We start from the raw sequence: 7,198 nt of genomic DNA on the forward strand, positions 1-7,198 counted from the left end.
TAAGTTTTCTTCAGTATCGATGAAATTTTTTGACAGTTATCAGTAAATAAAATGGTACATAGCAAACAGAAACTGCTAATGACAAATTCGGCATACTTTATTTTCTAAAATGTAAACACATATAGGCTAAAAAACGGGGCTCAGGTTGAAGCCCATCGAGTAAGAGTAAGTCACACAATCAAAACAACCTGTTTGAAAGATAGATTGATATTTAAATTATGCTCTGATTTGGGTATTTTCGGTCATTTGGTAAATGTGACAACAATGCTGTGAAGGTGGAAGGAGTCCCCTTTTCCCCTCGAGTTACAGCTTTGGTCCACAACATCAACGTGTGCTGCCATTAAATTAAAAAGAAGAAGAGTTAGTTGATCTCGCCATGTTCGCCGTTTTGCGAGCTAGCTAAAAAGCTGGTGGTACCATTGAAATGAACAAAAACTGTATAACGTTTTCAACACCCACATTCCCGAGGGAAGGGTAAAGTTTTGGAGACGAGGAGACACAACCTTTCGTAGTAGTCTGCGTTAGAGGAAGAGGCAAAATATTGCTTGAATATTTCTGAGAATTGGATTTGTGTGACAGTGCCAGAAACGTAGGTATTTATGCTTATATAAAGCTTTACCTGGTAGCTAAGCTAACTGCTTGCCATCAGTGGTAGGGTGTGGGGGGAATAAGTCCCGATACTAGTAATATTATACAGGCTTGAAAGGATTTAAAGATTAGCTACAGTTGAAATAATTGAAGGACGGCTTTCACCTCTTGTATTAATTTCAATAACTGTTATTTTAAGGTCAGGTTGGTGAGGGTGAAGCCCGAGATGGAGGACTTCTACAGTGCCATAGCATAAAAAGGATGAATACAACACTACAAACTGTAAGTGAAAAACTTCATATTTATATTTCGCATGTGTACGTGTGTTTGTGTTGGCCGCCGTGCCATTGCTGGACCTATGGCATTGTTTGTTGTGACCCCTGCGGAAGTTGAGTCTAATCTGCGGATGAGTTTGTTGTGGTTAGACCATTGCCTCAGTTAAACTTTTACTGCAGTGGCCTCATTAATTTAATTCACATTAATAAAGTTATCCATTCTGTAGCCTTGGTTTTTGCAGCAAGTCTGTTCAATACACTGGCTTTGTATTTACATGTCTGAATGATGCTTCCTTACTATCACTAGGTCGAGATGCTTGTGACTTTCTCTGTGTGCAAGATTTATAGAACTCAACCCTGCCAAAACACACTGGAGTTAATTGGCGTTTTGCATGGTAGCATGGTTAAATGTGTTATGTAGTATTTTGTATTGCAGTTTTAGTCCTTTGGCCTATTTGCATTTGGTGTTTGGTCAGATTAGATCAAAGAACTAGTCAGAACTATGGAGAGTAACATTGTTATACTTCCTTTTGCTGTAGGTTGCAGTTTTTGTGTAATTCTGGCATGAAATATACTATACTATTTACCTTCTATTTTGACTTACCTAAATGAATGTAATGTGTATTTTTATGCAGAGGCAGAGTGAAAATAAAAAACGGCTTGGGACTTTTGACTCAGACTGGGCCAACAAAACCCACCTGGAGACATAACTACCAGCCATACTGACCATGTCACACTATACAAGAGTTACATAATAAACAGATTTTATTTTTTAAATTAACTATGATTATTTGTAGATCTATAGGTAGAATAAAAACATGAAATAGAAAATTTGTGAGGTGGACAAAATATCAGAAACCTCCTTTCATATAACACAGTCCACTATAACATTGCCATTATCTCAAAAGCTACCCTGTGACTGAGTCAGCACAAAAACTGAGTATTAAGGTAACTGTTTTTAACTTTGTTCACTGTATCAAACCAATTTCTGCAGTGGCTCACCAGGAAATCCCCTGGTACTGGCGACGGAAACTTTGACCCTAATCGCATATTTTAGGCATATTACGTGTACTAGTGGGATATTTGCTGTTGATCAGATTATTTGATGATCATGAGCGCTTGGCACTCTATATCAATAAAAAAAACAGTTATCATCAAGGTTTATCATGAATAATTCTGGCTTGCCTTTCACTTCAGTCTAAAAGAAAAATACATTACACGAAGCTAGAGGCGTTAACATAGGAGTAGATGAGTAGGAGACTGCAGCCTACAAGATTACTAAAACTAAGGTCATTTTCTATGTAATTTCGTTGTGGTTTGTGTTAGCAGGTGTGCCATTTGCTGAATATAAGCCTGTGCTTATTGTGACCTGTTAAATATGTGGCTATGAAAGTTAAGGCATATTTCAGCTTCTGATGAGCTGCTGTGATTAGACCTTGGCAACTATCGCACTGATGCATGGAGCTCTCGTTGACATTAAATAAATCTGTAGACTCTCAGCTTTGTCAACCTAAATGATTTTCTCTCTGTGACAGATTCATAGAACTAATAGAAATCCTGGCATACATACAAGTCATTTGGTTAATATGGAAAACAAAACCTTTTGTCCTGTTGTTTCAGTTCCATGAACGGCAGCATGGTTCTTTATTTGGTTCTAGTGTGGGTATTTTTTACATTCTGAAAAGGGAAATGACGGTATGCTTTTTGCATCCTGGTGTGACTTGCATCAATGAACAAGATGTTTTCACACATGTGTGAGCCATATTATGTGCACTACTGAGTGGTCATTAGGAAATTCCATGGTCATCAGAGCTTGGTATAGACCCTTTTCATGGTACATTTCATGAACATTTTGACTTGTCATTGAAGGAAAAACACAGGTGTTACCAATATCACCAACAATGTCTCAGTTCCTTTATGTGTCCCAGTAAACTATACCAGCACAATATCAGAGCCCTGAAACTGGCTCACATAAATATAGTTCTTATGAATGTTATTAATTACACCGTTGCTTTTCCTGCTAGGAAAAGTGCAAATGTCTGCCTTGGAAAAAAGTCTATGTGCATATAAAGTTGTATTACAAACTTTTGTTGTTAGTATTGAGGTTTATGATGAATAATTTTTGCTTTGGTTTCACCTTTAATGTGATAGCTAAAATCAATTTCATTTAGGTTTCAAAAGATTTTTGTAATACAAAAACAATAATATAAAAAGTCAACAGGGGTGAATACTTTTGTAATTCTCTTGATTTTTATGTGTGATGGCCAGACCAAACTGAGAGAGCTGAATGATTTGAGTGGGTTGTTTGTGTGTGCGTGCATGCATGCGCTCTGACTCACACGTGTGAAGTGGGTGTGGACACGGGAACTAATGGTGACTTATTAACATCATAATTCAGCCAGGCAGGACAACTAATCACTGAGACCTCAGATTGACCAGCCACAGGGGGTGATGGATGAAGCCCGTGTGTGTGTATATATGTGTGTTTATGTGTTGATGTGTGTGTGTGTGTGCAGCTGCACGTGTGTGTTTGTGTGCCTGGGTGTGTTAGTTATAGATGGGTTGTGTGGAGGTCCTTTCACACTGAGATGTCTCCTAATCAGTCTTAATGATTAGGCTCCATTGATTAGGTGCATTGATGAGAATGGGATTGTGGGTGTAGGTCGTGGCAATACCCCAACGATATCCTGTCCATTTCAGAATTTGAAGACGGTATAGTTAGACTGGAAAGCAAATCCCTATGTCTCTGCTTATGTGTGGGTGTGTGTTTGCATGTGTGCCACTGATTAGTATGTTCATATATGTGCTTTTATGTGTGTTGGGTCTGTCGTCTGGCTTTAGCTCAGGGAGGGCTGAGCTGAGGCTGTTTGTCACAAGGAACTCTATAGAGAGGAGTGTGTGGACGTTCCTTCTCCTGTCTTCTCCTCGTCTGTCTGTGTCTCCATCCATATCTTGGCCTCCTCCCTCAGCGATGCCACTCATCCATCTCTGGCCCAGTCAGGGCTGTTTACACTCATTTAGCTGCAGCGGAGGTGCAGCTAGGGCAGGACTTGAGGTATTTATAGGCAGCAGGAAAATAAGAGAGTAAACGGGAAACACAAGAAGAAAACAGGAAAATTGTGTTGACATAATTTGGGCCGTTATTTTAGAGGACTACCATGTGACAGGCAAAAACAAAAAGTCAATTTTCAAGTCAAATACCTTGTCAGTCACCAAGAACTGCAGATAGCTGAGATTGAGATTTCCATGATGGCATCTGCTCCCTTAAGCCTGCAGTTATTGATACCAATGTAAGCAGGGAAGTTATACTGCAGAGATAATTTCGTACATGTCTGATAGGAGTTATTCTTAATATGGACGTTTCCCCACCCTTCCTTTTTCTCTCTCTCCGTCCCTTTGCAAGTGGCGAGGACCAGCGGAAGAGAGGAAGAGACAAACTGAATTACTGTTCTTTTCATCATCCGTGACCAGCGAGCCGTCTGATAACCCTGATCTCATTATGAACGCTAATTGTTAAGTCCTCCCTTCTCTCATCCTCTCATCCTCTCTTCTTCGCCATACACACTTTTAGGACTATCTCAGTGAGTGGAAGCCTCTCTCTCTCCCTCTCTCTCTCTGTTTGTCTAAGTATTTTGCTTCCTGCCTGCTAATGGCACAAACTTCAGGGAGAGGCCCAATATCCACTTTTAGCATAATCATTCTCAGCATGGGCAGCAACATGAGAGATTTATGGTCTGCTGAATGCAGTCTGGCAAATCTTCCAGCTTCAACTGATACTTGTAACTGTCTGTTTTCCCTAACCATCTCCATCCTGCCCCCCCTTCTCTCTTTCCACTCATTCTTGCAGTCGCTGTGTTCACTTCTTTGTATATATGTGTGTAGCCGCATGTGCATCCATTTATTTTTTGCTGTATAATTATGTATTCTATTTTTGTACCTCTTCTTTTTTTTTTAATTTTTTTTCTCTTTCTCAAACAAAAAAATCTTCAAATTACACCTATTTTTTCTTTGTAATAATTTGTTTTAAATATATTCAACATATCTGGTGTCCTTGGTTTAACTGGCTGAAGTCCTGAATATGGGACAAGGGAGCATCAGCCATGTTTTGATTATTGGTTTCCTCTATGTTCCTGCTGTGAGTAATGACCACGACTTTTAATGGGGTCTTACCAGTGTCCTGCTATTAATTAAAGCTTGATTGGAAGAATAAATTAATCTAACTGTGGTCTGCCTGATCAATAACCCATATGAGGGCTCCATTAAGCACCAAGGGCTGAGCACTCTGCATGTGATATGTGTGTGTTGAAGGAGTTAGGGGAGTCAAATGGGCCTCTTAGATTACGAGTGACTTTCACCCCTATTAATCATAACAACCTCATCAAGTCATGGGAGGTGTGCGTGCACTTGTGTGCGTCTGCAGCCATCCATCCATGCAGCAGTATTTTTTTTTAAACACAGTCTTTAATTGATCATTGAGTTCTTCACACAGACAGCTAACAGATGGTATTTCGCGCATATAAGTCAGGAAAATCTGACATTTTTCACTTGAATCACTGAAAATCTGCTATGCAACAAAGCCAAATGGTATTTTCAGGGCTTGACGCATACTTTTCTCTGAAGGAGCACATGTGCTCCTAAGTTGACCAAGACTAGGTCAAAACCTAATATATGGCTGGACCGCCCTTTATCTGTTCATTTCACTCCTACTCTCTGTTCTCACATATACAGTATTTTAATACAGGGGAATTCCCAATAAAGCTGTTCTCATTTACATTTTTTTGTTTCTGTTGTTAGACAACGGAACAAGGATGAAATAGTGACTGAAATGTGGCCCATTAAGACTACATGTTAACCCTCAGTAACTTCCAAGTCATTTCCATGCTGCTGCTCTGCACTGCTAAAATCCTGATTTTGTAACTGTGACGACGTCTGACAAAATCACCATGCACATACGTTAAAGACAACAGCTTTACTGTGATTTTGACTATATTTACTTATAAAATGATGACTCACAGAGAAAGTAAGAAGCTCACTCACGTCTATGCAGCTGCCATGTGGTCAATTGAATGAGACGCTACGAAACGTGTGCACTGTTGAGCCCTGATTTTAAAATTCAGATGAAATGCTAATCCAAAATCCAGAGTCAGTTTAATATGCGGGCCCAACTTTGTCAGAATAGTTCTGCTGAGGAGCTTCATAAAAGTGGAAATATCAAATCAGCTAATGATGAATTCTCAAAAACAGGTTAGGAGAGTTATATTTAAAGTGATATCATTAGTAGGCTTTGATGTTCTAACAACCTCTTAAATTGAAAACCTAACATAAAACGTGTCAAGGCAGACCTGTGAAAATGGCACCTGTTTGAAATGTAATTAGGTGTTTCCATTTGATTTAAAATTAATGAGACTTAAGCATTAAGAGTGCGTGGAAAATGAGTAGTTATTGCATGATTGGTGTATTAAAGAAAATGCATTCTCATTGAGCTTGTATTTTACATATGATTACATAGTCAGTGTCCCACTTTTGCCTCATAGTAAGGGGTTCAAATACCCGTTTACATTTTGACTCTGGTTCAGGAAAAGCTATGTGACTGTTTAAACTAAACAGGGTTTATACCCTTGAGAACATGAATTTGCTCAGAAAGGTTTACAGCAATCTTCCAATAGGATCATGAAATACAGTATCTTCAGCGTAAGGTTGACGTTACGGCCTGAGGGCGACAAGTAGTATCAGTATCATCAGTGTGGACGATGCTGTCATTCAACTTCTCCACAGACCCCTCTCCCATCTGGAAAAGCTTGGTTGTACTGTGAGAGTCATGTTCTTTGACTGTGCATTCAAGAACATACAACATACAACATACAGCCCTCACTCTTGTGGGATTACGTGGGGGTGGATCACCGCCTCACCACCTGGATTCTGGACTACCTAACAAACAGACCACAGTATGAGAGGTTAAAGGACTGTGTGTCTGACACCACAAATACCAGTGGACAGCAATATGTGCAATATTTCTGTGTAAGACATGCAACTTCTTTCCTCACCATTGCTCGACATATGTGCAATAAAACACTTTATGTAAACAATGTGAAATAAATATTATTCTTGTAAACAGTGTGCATTATTACACCTCATGATGCAATTTTTTTTTTTTTTTTTTTTTCTGACGCAGTGCAAGAGGAAAAGTCAAGATCAACAAACTGGATGATTCATCCTCTGGGGACCATAAACATCTTTAGCACATTTGATAGAAATGCACTTATTAATTTTCATGATACAATAAAATAAACCAAAGTGTAAGGCAAGGTCACTTGCTGACCTTATGCTGGTGCTAG

General features: G+C 39.2%; 1 long non-coding RNA gene across 1 annotated transcript; it reads left to right on the forward strand.

The window, feature by feature from the left end:
• The first annotated feature begins 215 nt into the window (after window positions 1–215).
• Window positions 216–6,901, forward strand: LOC120804090. The gene is made up of 3 exons (XR_005709409.1): window positions 216–589; window positions 788–870; window positions 6,639–6,901. It is a non-coding gene; the product is annotated as an uncharacterized LOC120804090 (long non-coding RNA).
• The last annotated feature ends 297 nt before the right edge of the window (window positions 6,902–7,198 follow it).

This window comes from Xiphias gladius, chromosome 18 (genome assembly GCF_016859285.1).
Source record: "Xiphias gladius isolate SHS-SW01 ecotype Sanya breed wild chromosome 18, ASM1685928v1, whole genome shotgun sequence".
Taxonomy (NCBI): domain Eukaryota; kingdom Metazoa; phylum Chordata; class Actinopteri; order Istiophoriformes; family Xiphiidae; genus Xiphias; species Xiphias gladius.